At 40.3% G+C, this 17,140-nt stretch overlaps 1 protein-coding gene across 11 annotated transcripts in view; it reads left to right on the forward strand.

The window, feature by feature from the left end:
* Positions 1-6,414: 6,414 nt before the first annotated feature.
* Positions 6,415-17,140, forward strand: part of LOC117271821 (nuclear receptor coactivator 2-like) — a 65,682-nt gene continuing 54,956 nt past the window's right edge. For all 11 annotated transcript variants that reach the window (XM_078172964.1, XM_078172968.1, XM_078172972.1 and 8 more), the window contains exon 1: positions 6,415-6,553. The gene's annotated coding sequence lies outside the window, so the exon portion shown is untranslated. The remainder of the gene's footprint in view (positions 6,554-17,140) is intronic.

The raw sequence follows: 17,140 nt of genomic DNA on the forward strand, positions 1-17,140 counted from the left end.
TCTTGTGTCTTTGTCTTTTCAGTCTTGACAATTAGGCACTTATTCTATAAGTATGGCGCAAGTCTTCAGTTGGTCACTAGGTGGCAGTCTCTGCTAATTTTATTGGGGGATAACCTGAACAGTAAATTATGATAATTTACAATTACTGCACTGTATGGCAGACAGTACAAATATTTTCTATTTGTTAAAAATAATGAAAAATGCAAATAATGTGAATATGTGTTGGGAAAGATTGCTGAAAAAATACTGAATGATCTACAACAGCATTCTATTGTATGGTGGTGGTGTATTTTTCTGGTCATGAATAGAAATGATTGTGTATTTGTGATAATTATTAGGTCATACTTTGGAAAAACTCATGAATACAGAAGTGTCGCCACTTAAACACAGCTTTGAACAGCTGAATATGATCTCATCTTAATCATCATAATTATCTAGTATTCAGGTGAGTAATAATTAGATCTACTGCATGAACCTTTGACCTGTGGTTGACTTCTTGAGTTCCATCTGTTTTCATATTGACTAAGCTCTGATGCAATCTGAATGTTTGGGATTTTTTTTTTTTTATAAAGATACAGGAAGAGCTTTTTCTGTCGTCTCCGTAGGCTTTTCTAAATAAACTGCTTAGTTTGGAGCTGAGACGTGACTTTACTGAGAGCAACTTCACCACTTACAGTAAAGAACTACAGTGCATGAATCATGCAGCACACCTGTGGTTTGCATAGAGGCTGTGTGAATCATGTTATTTGGCTTTTGGGGTGCCTTTAAACATACGATCAGGGACTACTGATAAGTCTTGTCGGAAAAATGTGGTATTTTACAGTATTTCTGTTGATCAGATGACAATAAGTATCAAACAAACTCAACTGTTTGACTCTCAATACATACACAGGGATACATGGCGAGACAAATGGCATTAGAAATATGATTTCCCTCAGAAAAGTAGGTATATAAACATGGGTGGATTATAAAATAATGAGTCCCTGGGCATAGATATCCAAAAGGCCCCACCACCTCTCCAACAGTATGAGAATCGTAATCAGAGGGGAAACTATGATTTGTTACATTGATACGTTGATTTGCTCTGATGTAAAGAATAGAGAATTATAAGAAATAAGAATAGAAGTATGTAAATATAAAGAAATAAAATAAAAATAGAAATGAAAATATGCAGTAAAATAAAATATGCATTATGCTACAGTGTTTAACACTTGTACTTAAGATATTAAAATATATATATTATCTCTGTGCTGATATATATTTTATTTTTAATATTTTTAATTTCCCAAGTACTATTGTAAAACATTGTAGCATAGTGCACATTTTCTTTTTCTTTTCTTTTTTTTCTTTTTTTTTTTTTTTACATAGGAGCGAGAAACAGACTTTGTGTGGGGGTTTGCTTCTTTTATGTTGTTTTGAGTCTCTTTGTAATCGTTACGCATCTTTTTGTGGCTTTGTGTCTGTTTAAAATCCTTTTGTGTTTGTAATACATACATACACGCACATGCAAGATGGCTGACACTGCAGGTGGTAGCTCGGCAGCTCCAGCTCCTGCTTCAAAGCGTTTGCGATTGAAACCAGTGATCTACAGGACAGTGGATGGCAAGATAATTGTGGAAGATGAACTTCTCACTTTCCTCGCTGTAAAGATTAAAACCCTAAACCAGGACCAGATCGTCTTGCTGGCAACAAATACGTTTGATTCCAAGACGATCGAAGCCTCTAAGAAAACTTTGTTTGAACTCTGTCCCAGTACGACACAGCGGTGCATTGGACATAAAGGTACAAACAAAGATGCCAACAACATAAAACTCTGCCTCTACACTACTACCAACTGACAGCTATACATATATTAGTGAAGCATGGCTTACAACATCATGGCTGGATCACTGCATACTCTATGCACAGCTGATGCGCACAACTGCTTATTGGAAGCTGAGATTCTGTATAGACTAGCTATAGCAGACCATATTCCAGTCTCCATAACACTAGACCTGGACAGTTTACCTGAGCTGACCAGCTATGTTAAGCATGACTGTGCAAAAATAGATTGAGCAAAGCTCTCAGAATATGATCTTTGGAAATACAGCTGTCAAACTGACATAAGTCTTAATAATATTGATATTCCTTGTGAAGCCATTATATGTGATGACATAAATTGCAAGAGCCAGGAGCATCACAGTGATATACTTAAAATGTATGAAAGAATGGTGACCAGTTTAATTAATGTCAGTAAATCATTTGCTCAAGAGAAAAGAAAACACAAAACCATGCCAGGGTGGAATGATCATGTGTCTGACTTACATGCTGAGGCTAAAGAAGCTTTCCACAGATGGGTATTAACTGGTAAAGTCAGACATGGGCCTGAGTTTGAACACAGGGAAAAAAAATGCTAAGTTTAAATATGCCATATGCTATATTAAAAAGAATGAGCAGATGATGAGAGCTAACTCCTTGGCAAGGAAACTTCAAAAGAATGATGTCAATGCTTTTTGGAAGGAGGTTAAAGTCATAAACAACAGTAAAATATCTCTGTCATCCAATATTGATGGTGTCTCTGGTGATGAAAACATTGCTGAGCTATGGGGAAAACATTATAGTAAGCTTTTTAACTGTGTTGAGAGTGCTGAGTTTAATGTTGGTAATGTTGTCGACAATCATGGTATGGTGATTAAGCCAGATGAAGTGTATACTGCTATTGAGAAACTAGCGGTAAACAAATCATGTGGTCCTGATATGATAACAACTGAACATCTTAAGCACGCAAGCTTCAGACTATGTATCCTACTTGCTATCTGTTTCTCTGGACTGTTAGCACATGGCATATTGCCTGACCCCATGTTGTCTGTACTACTAGTGCCAGTCATTAAAGATAAAACATGTAAAGCATCAAGTTTAGATAACTACAGACCTATTGCTCTGGCAAGTACACTTTCTAAGGTGCTAGAGCGGCTTTTATTAGGCAGACTCCAAGAATATGTAACAACCACTGAAAATCAATTTGGTTTTAAAAATGAGCATGGCACAGATCTGTGTGTGTATGCAGTAAAAGAAGTAGTGTCTAAATATAAGAAGCACAATACAACAGTGTTTATGTGTTTTTTAGATGCAACGAAAGCTTTCGATCGTATCAACCATGGCAAGCTGTTCACTGTACTACAAGAGCGAGGGGTCCCCCCCTATTTGATACGTATCTTGTACTATTGGTACACAAACCAAACCATGAAGGTTAGATGGGGAGAGGTGATATTATCTAGCTTTCCTGTTACCAATGGAGTTAGACAGGGGGGGATATTGTCACCAGTTCTTTTTAATTTATACATGGATGGTCTGTCACAGAAATTACAAAAATGCAAGACTGGATGTATGGTGGGGAATAGGCTCATCAATCATCTGATGTATGCCGATGACTTAGTTGTCTTGTCACCCTGTAGTGCTGGCCTACAGCAACTACTAAGAGTGTGTGCTGAATATGGAGTGCAGTATGATATTAAATTTAATCCCAAGAAGAGTGTGGTTATGATAGCCAGAACTAAGGAGGATCAAAAGTGAATGTTTCCTTCTTTTTTTCTGTCTGAGCAAGAACTTAATGTTGTCACCAAGGTTAAATACCTGTGGCATGTTATTCGAGATAACCTCTGTGATAATGATGATGTACAACGCCAATGCCGTAAGCTATATGCTCAAGCAAATATACTTGCACACAAATTTCACATGTGCTCAAAGGATGTTAAAACACCACTGTATACAGCATACCTCTGGTGCAATTATAGCAAAGTGAATAAGATGAATAAGATCAAGGTTGCATTGTTTGTTTGTCTGTTTGTTAGTAACCTGTTGTCTGTTTTTATCATTGGACCTGGAGTCTGTAAATAAAGATATATGTATATATATATATATATATATATATATATATATATATATATATATATACAGTACAGGCCAAAAGTTTGGACACACCTTCTCATTCAATGTGTTTTCTTTATTTTCATGACATTGTAGATTCTCACTGAAGGCATCAAAACTATGAATGAACACATGTGGAGTTATGTACTTAACAAAAAAAGGTGAAATAACTGAAAACATGTTTTATATTCTAGTTTCTTCAAAATAGCCACCCTTTGCTCTGATATCTGCTTTGCACACTCTTGGCATTCTCTCCATGAGCTTCAAGAGGTAGTCACCTGAAATGGTTTCCACTTCACAGGTGTGCCTTATCAGGGTTAATTAGTGGAATTTCTTGCTTTATCAATGGGGTTGGGACCATCAGTTGTGTTGTGCAGAAGTCAGGTTAATACACAGCCGACAGCCCTATTGGACAACTGTTAAAATTCATATTATGGCAAGAACCAATCAGCTAACTAAAGAAAAACGAGTGGCCATCATTACTTTAAGAAATGAAGGTCAGTCAGTCCGGAAAATTGCAAAAACTTTAAATGTGTCCCCAAGTGGAGTCGCAAAAACCATCAAGCGCTACAACGAAACTGGCACACATGAGGACTGACCCAGGAAAGGAAGACCAAGAGTCACCTCTGCTTCTGAGGATAAGTTCATCCGAGTCACCAGCCTCAGAAATCGCAAGTTAACAGCAGCTCAGATCAGAGACCAGATGAATGCCACACAGAGTTCTAGCAGCAGACCCATCTCTAGAACAACTGTTAAGAGGAGACTGCGCCAATCAGGCCTTCATGGTCAAATAGCTGCTAGGAAACCACTGCTAAGGAGAGGCAACAAGCAGAAGAGATTTATTTGGGCCAAGAAACACAAGGAATGGACATTAGACCAGTGGAAATCTGTGCTTTGGTCTGATGAGTCCAAATTTGAGATCTTTGGTTCCAACCGCCGTGTCTTTGTGAGACGCAGAAAAGGTGAACGGATGGATTCCACATGCCTGGTTCCCACTGTGAAGCATGGAGGAGGAGGTGTGATGGTGTGGGGGTGTTTTGCTGGTGACACTGTTGGGGATTTATTCAAAATTGAAGGCACACTGAACCAGCATGGCTACCACAGCATCCTGCAGCGACACGCCATCCCATCCGGTTTGCGTTTAGTTGGACGATCATTTATTTTTCAACAGGACAATGACCCCAAACACACCTCCAGGCTGTGTAAGGGCTATTTGACCATGAAGGAGAGTGATGGAGTGCTGCGGCAGATGACCTGGCCTCCACAGTCACCGGACCTGAACCCAATCGAGATGGTTTGGGGTGAGCTGGACCGCAGAGTGAAGGCAAAGGGGCCAACAAGTGCTAAACACCTCTGGGAACTCCTTCAAGACTGTTGGAAAACCATTTCAGGTGACTACCTCTTGAAGCTCATGGAGAGAATGCCAAGAGTGTGCAAAGCAGTAATCAGAGCAAAGGGTGGCTATTTTGAAGAAACTAGAATATAAAACATGTTTTCAGTTATTTCACCTTTTTTTGTTAAGTACATAACTCCACATGTGTTCATTCATAGTTTTGATGCCTTCAGTGAGAATCTACAATGTAAATAGTCATGAAAATAAAGAAAACACATTGAATGAGAAGGTGTGTCCAAACTTTTGGCCTGTACTGTATATATATATATATCTATATAATGTATGTATGTATGTATATATAATACCTGATATTGTGTCTTTTTGAGGTAATTTTATATCATTTTTGATTATTTTGTGTATCCTTGTAGTCATTCTGTGGCACTATGTGCTTGTTTTGCCCCTTTTTGTAGTCATTTTGTGTCACTTTGTTCTTGTTTTGCCTTGTTTTGTAGTTATTTTGTGTCTTCCCTGTTCCTTTGCATCTTTCTGTGCTCATTATGGGTCTCTTCCTGGTCCTTGAGTGACCAGACCTGGCCTGTCAGTTGGGCCTATTCAATAATCCACCCACGTATATATAGACAATAACATCATCATCATACAGTTCCTGTATAGTCACTGCTCAGACCTCACATTAAAATCACTGTGAATTACACCTGACTGAGGGTGGTGTTGTGTCTTCCTCAAACTCGGGTCCTCTACCAGAGGCTTGGGAGTCTGAGGGTTCCGTGCAGTATCATAGCTGTTCCTAGGACTGCACTCTTCTGGACAAAGACCTCAGATAGTGTAACTGGAATCTGCTGTTTAGTACAGCTTTGCATAGCTGTAAGACTTACCATACCATATAACAACCAAGTGGCACATAATAATGTGGCCTTCAAATTCAGTTTCAAAAGCAACTTTGGTTTATTTTTATTTCAAATTATTTCTTCTAAATGGTTACAAAAAATAAAATAAAAGCATTTTTGGTTAGGTTAAAGAGCTGTCAGTAGTTACTTTGTGTGTGTGTGTGTGTGTGTGTGTGTGTGTGTGTGTGTGTGTGTGTGTGTGGTAATGAGATGAGTGGAGGTGGTGGTGATGGAGAGGGAGGGGGGGGTCTACTGGTAAAGATAAACAGCCGAGGAGCCTCTGAGCCAGAGGAACATGGCGGCTCCGGCCCTGGACGCCGCTGCCGCTCCGTCCCGCTGACCGACACCTCACGACAACACCTCGCGACACATCCCATACTGCACGCGCCCATGGCTCCTCAACTCTCAGGTAAGTTTCCTGTCATTCTCTTGACCCCCCCACACACACTTCCCCCTATTCCTTCTATCCCACCCCCAAAAATAACGCTGATAATCCCGGAGGTGCCTGAGTAAAGTGTGTGTACCAGTTTATACCGAGGTTATCACACTTTATGGTGCATTTCTTCTCCCAGTAGCGCCGCGACATTACCGTTATGACATTAGTGTGGTGTTATGGAAATATATTACAGGGTTAACTAGTTGGGTCCGGGAAATAATGTCAGAATCAACCGGTAATAATCGTGCAGGTTATTTTCTAATGTTTTCGCCTCTTTATTGAAGTGATAGCGAGTGTTCACATGGAGACATGTCGGAGGGACTGAGTGACTGATAGCTATCAGAACCGAACCGGGTTTATAGGCGAAATTATCGCTAGCTTAGACGGATAAAAATGCTACTTTCCACCGGTTATCTGCCAAATCCGCTGTCAGGTCTCAAGTCTTCGGTGGGAAAAAAAAGTAAACGCTGATATGCTGGTGTTTGTTTAACGCGTTCAAACATAGTGTGATAGCTGCACAAATATCCCAAACGGGACTTTGCTGTTTAACTTTAACAGTTAGCTGTTAAAAGCCCTTCCTGATCAACACAAGCGACAACTGCGGGCTTATGTGCACCGTGAGCGTTAGCTACAGTCGTGCTCGTCTGTTGTTGCTGTTGTCAAAGTGGAATTTCACGACCCCAAAATTAAAGCTTTGGGACATTTTACATGTGTTTGTGTGACTGAGGAAATCATATAGCAGTTTCACAGTTAAATTTTTGACTTATTCCCGGTTGCTATTGCTCGGACTTCCTCAACCAACTCAGGCGTCAAGTGGACTAAGTATAGTTCAGTTTTTACTTTCAAAATAAAAGCACTAATTGATTTTCAGTGTAATTCCTCAATTTTAGTGATACATTATATTACATTGCGGTTTGGTTGATAGTCTAAGATGTATAGTTTTCAATTTATAGTTAGTTATTGTTTTTAAGCTACCATATAACAATACCCAACTTGAGTGTTTTTGGAATTCTTGTCGCTTTTTAATTTGTTACCTTCATTTTTAAAGAGTGAATTGACCAGCTTCCGGTTGTTCTTCTCGTCATTGTTGTGAACTTGACACCGCTTATCGATTAGCCTTGCAAATAGGTCTTGGGGCAGTAATGTGAAGAGACGGATCTCACCATAGAAATGTTTTGTTTGTTTGTTTTTTAGGTAAGCAAACATCCAATAAACAATCAGTCATAAAATTAATTCTGGAAAATTTGAACTGTATTTGAAATAACATATTATTGTTGACTGAAAGCAATCCAGATGGGAATAAAAACAGGTGGAACACAGTGTGCTGGGGGAAAAAATTACACTGCAGAGATATGGCTGGACAACAATTAACAACAAAAACAACAACATTAAATCCATTTCTGTCAATAAAGTCATTCAAGTCTTTCTGAAAGGAGCCCAGAGTATGTGGTTCCCTATGGCTGACAATGCAGTTCATACTGTGCATAGAAAGCCTTTTGCTCTGTGGTGAAAGCTCCATGCTGCCTCACGGCATTGTATTTTGGAAAAACAGAGAGTAAATCAATGTGTTTATATGTGCTTGTATGATCGCTCTGTTTGGACTTGAAAGCAGCATGGCATGGGATGAGCTGCAGGGCTGTGATTTCATGTGCTGCAAAGTTGATACTGAACAGAGGTAGGTTAAACCATACTGTTAAACAGTCAGGTACAGTAGGCATTTGCCAGTGCAGGCTCAGGAATTTGTCCTTATTTGCTGTTGTGCTGGTTTGTCTGTTTGCTGTTGTGCTGGTATGTTACTGTAGAGAACCTGTAAGTTTGCCTACGTGACAGGTGCCATCTGACTCCTCTGGAAATGTTATCTTTGAGGGCTGGACTCACAATTCCTTTCTGGCTCTTGTTTAAGCTTATTTGCTCTTTCCTGCACCCCAAAGTGAACTTTGAAAAGGGTTGCAACATGTACACCAGGTTGCCAGGGTCTGTGTTCGTCCCCCTTCTTCTGAGAGATAATTTCCGTAGTCTGTTTTCCTTTGTTGTTTTCCTAAAGGATTAAGAGTGTTTTTGTGCTGTTAATGCATCTGCACAGTTCAGTAACACTATATGTGCATGCTTGTTTTTTCTGTGCGAGGCTCCACCCGCATTTGTTTCTACTGTGGTTTTGTTACAGCCTTATTATAATTTGGTCAACTTTAATGCACCAGAGTAGTGGGTGGTCTGGTTGAATATCAGTATGCCTCAATACAGTTACAATGCCAAAACTACCTTATAGCGCTGCAGCAAGAGTGCAGGAATGTACTTAAGACCAAGATCTTAACATGAGATTGGCTGCTTGCCCAGTGAGGGATCCTTAGTGGCTTGAATTCACTAAACCACGTGAGGGCTCAAATAATGCCCTGACCAATGACAACAACAGCAGCAGCAGCAGCAGAAGAAGGGGGAGGAGGAGGAGGAAGGGCAGAGGCTTGACTGTGCAGTTCTCTGTAGCAGGTTTTCTACCAGGTCTTATCTTAGCTAGCAAATCCATGCTAAAGAAACACATATGCTCTTCTTAAACCATCATCACCATCATCAAGTCCTTGCCGTCATGTGCTATTTTGTGATCCTGGTTAAAGTTTCCGGATGCATAAGGAGTCAAGGAGAGACCCCATTTTTTAATATGGGTCTTGATCCCCACTCTAGTGGTTCCTCTTTATATATAATGGTAGTTACAAAGGTGTGTATGTTTTGTCTGTGCTTGTCTTCTCAACTGTTTTTGTTTATGTCTGGCTTTTCTCACTGTCACCAACTTATCAGACATGCACTCACAAACACTGCCACCTGGCTCTCTGTCACGTAGCAGAGACAGTCGTCTTCCAGGTCTGATCCTCCTGAGACCAAGTGCTCTAATTAACCAGCACCACACACACACACACACACACACACACACACACACACACACACACACACACACACACACGCACAGCCATGTCATGACTCCTCTGAAGCCTCCTGCAGTGCCTGAACACCATAATTACTGTAATATTCCCCCACCAAAATGTATCCAGGATGTGCTCACATATTAGGAACAGGTTTTGTCTCTAAACTGCATTACATTGTGTTCTTTTTTTAAAAATACATATTTACAAAATCCTTAAATTTGAACAGCAAGTATTTTTCTCCTGAGACAGTAAAATGCTTCAATAAATTTTAGTCCAAAGCGGCATTATTTCTGTTACTCTAATGTAATCATCAACTCAAAGTCTTGATTACATGAGAGACTTAAAGGGAAATTTCGGTTTATTTCAACCTGTCTCCTATCGTCCTAAATTTGTTTCAAGTGACTAGTGACATAAAAATAATAGTTAGCATGTTAGCCATTAGCCTAGATACAGCCAGGGTGCATAGTAGCGTCAGACCTGTTAAAACGTAAGTGAACGGGCATACTTCAAGTGCAAAGTTAGTCCACTAAACAAGCTTTTTCTCCACAAAGACCGCCTCATATCGTTAGGATAAATGTCAGAGAACATATAGAAAACGACATGTAAACGTGTTGTCTTACCTTACCGGTGTGCTGCCATGTTTGTTTACCATCTAGCTCTGCTTTCCAAAGCGCAGCCGAAATATGGTGAGCTCTAGATAAAGCCCAGCTGGATACTACTCCAGGTGGAGGTGTGTCGTCCTCGGTCACATCCAGACCTTGAAAATAAGGCTGCAACCAGTCCCGTTCCTTGCAACAGAGGCATTCCTCTTCTGTGGGCATTGGGGCACAGCATTCACAGGTACACCACCAATCTCCAGAGCTACGCAGCCTTGCAGCAGCCATTCCGCCTCTCTTGTCCTCTACCTGTTGCGCCTCTCTCTCTCTCTCCTCCTCCGTTCTTCAATTTCACGAAGCTCTTCGTCAGTGTATTCTGGCTCAAATAAATAAGGGCGGCCATCAAACTCTGCAAAATCAAATTCCTCCTCCACAAAGTCGAAGTCTGGCAAAAAAAGTCAGCCATTATTCTATAAATCTTTCATAAAATAAATGAATAAACTTTTCAGGCTACTGTCTGGTTCTGCCTTCCAGCTGTTGCTGCTTGTTCTTGCGAGATTTCAGGCACGGTATGAGATCGCTGCTTGTTCTCGGCCGTGCTTTAAAGCAGAGCTAAATGGTAAACAATTTATTTCAGCCAGAATACACTGACGAAGAGCTTTGTGAAATTGAAGAACGGAGGAGGAGAGAGAGAGAGAGGCGCAACAGGTAGAGGACGAGAGAGGAGGAATGGCTGCTGCAAGGCTGCGTAGCTCTGGAGATTGGTGGTGTACCTGTGAATGCTGTGCCCCAGTGCCCACAGAAGAGGAATGCCTCTGTTGCAAGGAATGGGACCGGTTGCAGCCTTATTTTCAAGGTCTGGATGTGACCGAGGATGAGACACCTCCACCTGGAGTAGTATCCAGCTGGGCTTTATCTAGAGCTCGCCATATTTCAGCCGCGCTTTGGAAAGCAGAGCTAAATGGTAAACAAACATGGCAGCACACCGGTAAGGTAAGACAACACGTTTACATGTCATTTTCTATATGTTCTCTGACATTTATCCTAACGATATGAGGCGGTCTTTGTGGAAAAAAAGCTTGTTTAGTGGACTAACTTTGCACTTGAAGGGATGCCCGTTCACTTATGTTTTAACAGGTCTGATGCTACTATGCGCCCCGGCTGTATCTAGGCTAACGGCTAACATGCTAACTATTATTTTTATGTCACTAGTCACTTGAAACAAATTTAGGACGATAGGAGACAGGTTGAAATAAACCGAAATTTCCCTTTAACCACAACAGATACTATGTATACAGCACTTTTATTTTTGTAATTTCAATATTTTGATGGTCTTATATTAAACATTTTTTTTGAAGACAGCTGCCACATATTCCAGTGGACTGTGTTGTTTGTGTTGACTTCCTTGGTAGCGTCTGTGCCTTTCAGACAAAGCTATCTGTTGATCTCCAGTCATAGTTTAAAGCACATAAGAGGCGCCGAACAAAGCGCAGAGGTTTTATTTCATCTTACCAATGTCTTTTAGTTCTTCAAAGCCAGTCGGAGGAGGAGAGGAGCTCTCGCACTTCAAAAACAGCACTGATATCACTGCTCACATAGCAGACAAGGTGGTGCAGCTGAGATGTAGCTACACCTAGAGAGGTGTATGCACTCACTTTAGATAAATCAGAAACACTTTGATCAAATGTGAAGAGAATTTCTCTTGGTTACACTTTGGCAGAGATGTATTGACAAGTGAGAGGATCACATTACAGAATATGATACAGAGTGCGAAAGAAACTATTGTCAGGGCAACCTGTGGTATATCACATGATATATACAGGGTAAATGAAACAAACTAATTACATAAAAATTATAGATTAGCATTAAAGACTGAAATGGCAGACAAAGAGAAACTGTCATTAAAATAAAACTTTAAATTAAAAGTAGCAAGCGTTGCAGCAGTATATACATGCAGGAAAATTAGCTAAAAGCTGTTTCACTGTGTTAAGATTTAATTCTGTAAACAATAAGCGAACCATAGCTGACTGACCTCTGAGGTCTTGTTGGTTGATCCTGTAAACAATGGACACTACACCAGTTCTTTAATGATATGTCATAGATTACACATACAGTATTGGGGTACATGTACATGAACCATTTGGTGTTTAACATAATTTATAGAACATTTGTTGTGGCACATCAGGGGTGGGGAATCCCTAGGCACGTCAAGATTTGATTTGAATCAGATTCTGAGGGCTATGATGTGATTATAAAACAATTACTGATGCTGCTTGATGTGTCAAAATTTTTGATTTCTGTACATGATTTTTTTCAATCCCTGTGTGATGACTTGCTACTTTTAAAACATAGCACATTTAGGGCGTCGGTGGCTTAATGGTAGAGCAGGCGCCCCATGTACAAGGCCGTTGCCGCAGCGGCCCGGGTTTGACTCCAACCTGTGGCCATTTGCTGCATGTCACTTCCTTCTCTCTCTCCCCCTTTCACACTTCTCTGTCCTATCAAATAAAGGCTAAAAATGCCCCCAAAAATATCTTAAAACAAAAAACATAGCACATTTGCAATGTTCCATGATTAAGCAAATCGATAAATTTACTTGTATACAGTGAGGCTCTTGTCTGGTAGTGACCTTGTCCAGGTCCCTTTTTCTTTCAGTTTCATTGAAGTCAGAATGCTTCCTGTGTTAGCTTTCAAGCCAGAGAGTTCTGGTTAGATCGTATCCACCTGCAGTTGCATGCTAACCTATTGTGGGATATTAATGCCAGTGTAATGTTCAGTGTTTGCATACTGTTATATTTCACCAGAAATAGTACGCTATACGTGTGCTATTGGTTTCATATTTATGTTTCAGGCATACTAAAAAGTTTCACGTGCTGTCTTAGAATACCATATTGCACGTTTGAATGGAATTTGGGACACAGCTAAGAAGTAGCCTAGCTTAGAACGCAAACACAAAGCAAATGTTAACATCTTTTACCTTTTACCGTACAGTTGGTTCAGCTGTAAGAAAAGTTAAGCCCTGTCTTACAAAATTGTTACAGGCAATCATTGAGGGTTTATTGGGTTTTAAATTTTGATCATTGACTTTTCTGCAATCAAGACATAGCCTAATATTTTAAGAGAGTCGGACACATCATATCTGTTGTTTTAAGTAATACGTTTTAGTCATCAAGGTACTTAAATTACTAAAATCTGTGGACTATAGTTTTATTTTGTAAATAATAATGTCACCATCGTTCCCAGTCTCATCAACGGTTTGTAGTCATTAGCCAGCCAAAAAAAAAACATCACTATTAGAGAAATACCTGTTGTAGTTCATTAGCTAGCCAATAAAAATCTTGTTTTTTTTCTGCCAAACAGGCGTCTCCAAGGGTTTTTTTGAAAAATGAAAATAGTATCAGGTTGGTCAAGCCATCCTCTTCTGTTCTGTCCGAAACCAAGGAGCACAAAGACATACAACAGAAGCAGTCTGGGAGCTGAAATATTCCCAGATAGCTTTAAGGTTCCCAGTAGGTTTAAGGTTTGATTAGACTTTCCATTAGTGTCCCGCATTTGGCATCGAAACAAGGTGTCACAAATATCACAGGTTGGACGTATTGCTAGTCATTGATTGTGAACAGTCAATGAGAGTGATGCTTCAGTGTGCAGATGAGTCATGTATTGCACAAAACAGGGGGTTTAGGACACAAACACAAGAAGCATCAAGACAGCGCTGTTTCTATTGGCCTCTCGTGTGAATTTACAAGACAAAGGTCAACAAAGATAAACAGTGTTTGCCACCACGTGGATGTGATATTACAAGATATTTCATGAGCCTCACTTGACCTAGGGGGTCGTGCTTTGAATCTGACTATTTGGGTTTATGACATTGCCAACATCTTTAAAAGGCAGCATAATATTGATTTCTGTTGCGTATCAGCCTAAAATATTTAAGTGCTTTAATAAGGAAAGAAACACATGTGTTACAGTCAGCATTGCAGCAGTCTGCAGGGCCTTCCTATGTGCAAATGGTAATAAAAGCTGTGCAGGTTTGAAGCAGCAGACCTGGGAGCCAAGTCTAGCAGGTTGCATAACAAGTGCTAATTTGGTTAGCTGGAGCTGACGGTGGCTGTAATTCTCCAGCACTGTGACAGCAGAGCTGAGTTAGAGGGAGTCCACAGGCCTCCAGCTGGATAATACAAGCTAATAGCATAACAAGCTTTTGCAGAACAAACGTGGGCCACGGCCAGGGCTAATTGTGGTGCTCATCACTGCTTTTTGGCAGCAGGATGTTGTTGCTAAGATGACAGTGAGGAAACTGAGCAGTCAGAGAAGTATTTTTGTGGTTATTGCAGCCAAAAATTCATGGTAATTTTGATAATCCAATACTCAGCCTGATCGCATTTCACACTGTATGCATAATCACCTGACACTCTGTAGACGAATTACACTTGTTTCATGATAAGTTATTAAATTTCTTGCATCAGGAAATCCTCTGAAGCTTGTCAACTTAAATCAGCTGACAACTTCTCTTTTTCCACATTCAAAGCAGCTTCGAGATTGACACGAGCAGCATGTTTGTTCTGTTTTCATCCAGCGTCACACATCTGCATGTTGCACGCTGTGAGGCGTTTGAGGATAAAGGACGGTTGTAAAGATAAAAGCTGTCCTTTAACAGAAGCCAGATTAATATCTGACTGACTCTTGCAGCCATTTTTAAGGAGTTAGTCAGTCAAAGCGCACATCTTCCAAATCTCAGCAGCACACAGTGGAGACCTGTGTGTCAAGCAGGCTGATTGGATCACCCGGTATATTGTGGGAGAGTTTGAGCGTACATGCAAGCATAGTACCACCATGTGTGATCTTCCAGTGGTGCATAGGGAAATTAATTTCACTTTAAGGTACTTGATATCTTTTCCCATCTTGCCATTGTCACGTTCCTTTACAAGAGAAATCCAAATTCTGGATGTAGTAAAGCTTCCTTATTTATAAAATTGTGTTTGTATCTGTGTGATGGTGAATAAACTCACCTTTTTTGTCGTGCATCTTGTGTTGGCTCATTTTTTATGTTACACTTCCCGACCCCTAGACGGGTGCGTAACAGGTTTGTTTACACTGTCACTGGAGTGAAATTGATATCCGTTTCCTAATTTCTTCTTTGATTTCCTGAGTGGTTTGATAATGTGACACTGCATCCTTGTAGACATGCACCTTGTACATCCAGTTTGTATGATATAAAAGTAACACACATGCAAACGTGTACATTGGCTAATGTGAAGCATGGAGAAGCAAAAAAAAACAAAACACCAAAGCAGAAACCATTTATTAACATGATGACAACTGAGAATGGTATGTGTGACGTCCATTCAATTCCTCAAATTTGATGCATGTGCACTTATTGTAAATGCACTGGGTTTGAAATTTAGTTAAGGAAGCATTGTCATGAAATATGAGTTAAGTCCCAGTCACCAGACAGAGAGAGTACAGTGTTGTTCATGTATGGTGACATGCTTCTTGATTCTGAGCTGATTTTGATAAACTGATGATTATGAGACTGTGATAAACTTTTGTTATGTGGTTGTACAGTAAACCAGCTCTGAGCTCAGTGTAGCTTTGGATCTCTGTGTTACCATAGAGCTGCTTAATGGCACAAATTAATCACAGTCAGGAAGTAGGCCGTCTCTCTGTGTGTGTTTCATTGATTTTCTGTGGCTCTCATACTCTTCCCTCTCTCTGTGTCTTACTCAGTGTGTGTGTGTGTGTGTGTGTGTGTGTGTGTGTGTGTGTGTGTGTGTGTGTGTGTTAGTTACCCTAACAAAGTCTGCCACTAAGCCTCATATGCAAATAATTGACAGTGAAACTGGCTGTGTATGTATGAACTTGTGCTTGTGGGTTTTAACTTCAGTCCATCATGACTAAGAATCTGTTAAAATTGGATCAAACATATGTTTATTATTTTGATATAGCCAAAAATTGTATTATAACATAAATTTTCCTATCAGTCAACATCCATAATTATCAAGATACATTTCAAATCATAATTTCTTGACTCAAGCAGAAATGATGTTCACACCGAAGGAAATGCATTTAAGTTTTATTCACATTATGTCATACTGTAATGAAATAGCCAGTTACGTTAACTTACCAACTTAGCATTAGCATTAGCTGAGTCGACTACCCATACAGCTGCTAAGGCTAATGCAATTGGTGGGTTAGCTCATGGTCAAAACAACTACACTAGAATGTTGATGTGACATTACCGTACACATAGCTTAGTGGCTGGTCCCTGCTTCTTCTTCTTCTACTACTACTACTACTGTTATTTTGTCTTCTTCCTCTGTTTAATAGGGGTTGGTAGCTAGAGCTCTGGATCTCTACCCGAGCCCACCTGGGCCTGACCTGACTCGTTGGGTTTGGGGGAGGGGCAGCACCTGGGCATTGTTTGCTTCTACCTCCCCAGCAGTGGGGCAGATGTGTGTAACATTCACCGCAGAGTTTTGATCATCATCTAAGTGCCGCTCTGCTGAACCTGTCTTGCACAAAATGACAAAATATTGAAATAACAGAGGAATCAGAAGAAGAAGATGGTGCAAGGAAACATGTCAGCATGGCTCAGTCCATGTGCTGCTGCCTTGGGTTGGGCTTGGACAGAAACTATGCGGGTTCATGTAGGGTCGGGCCCGATGTTTCTTGGCCTCAATCAGAGCTCCAGTGGCAACCGGTGTTTAAGGTTCATTAGAGTCCCCCTCTACTGGTGTATGGGTGGTTTAATTGTATAGAATATTTGTTAAATTTCTGTCAAGGAAAATTATAACCCTATACTCACAACAAGTGTCACTCAGTTTGAAAAGCAACCCACATTACCTTTCTAGCTAACGTCTCCTTTCCTACAAACAAAGATACACAGCTTGTCCTACACCTTAGCTTGCTGAAGGAAGCAAAACAAACAAAAGGAACCAAACGAAAGTCCAACAGGGAGAAGTGCACTGCTAACGTCACTTGTATAACACATTAAACAGCTTAAAAATATTTTGCAAACATCAAGACCGGTCAGTTTGGATGGTGGTACG

Source organism: Epinephelus lanceolatus, chromosome 12, assembly GCF_041903045.1.
Source record: "Epinephelus lanceolatus isolate andai-2023 chromosome 12, ASM4190304v1, whole genome shotgun sequence".
NCBI lineage: Eukaryota > Metazoa > Chordata > Actinopteri > Perciformes > Serranidae > Epinephelus > Epinephelus lanceolatus.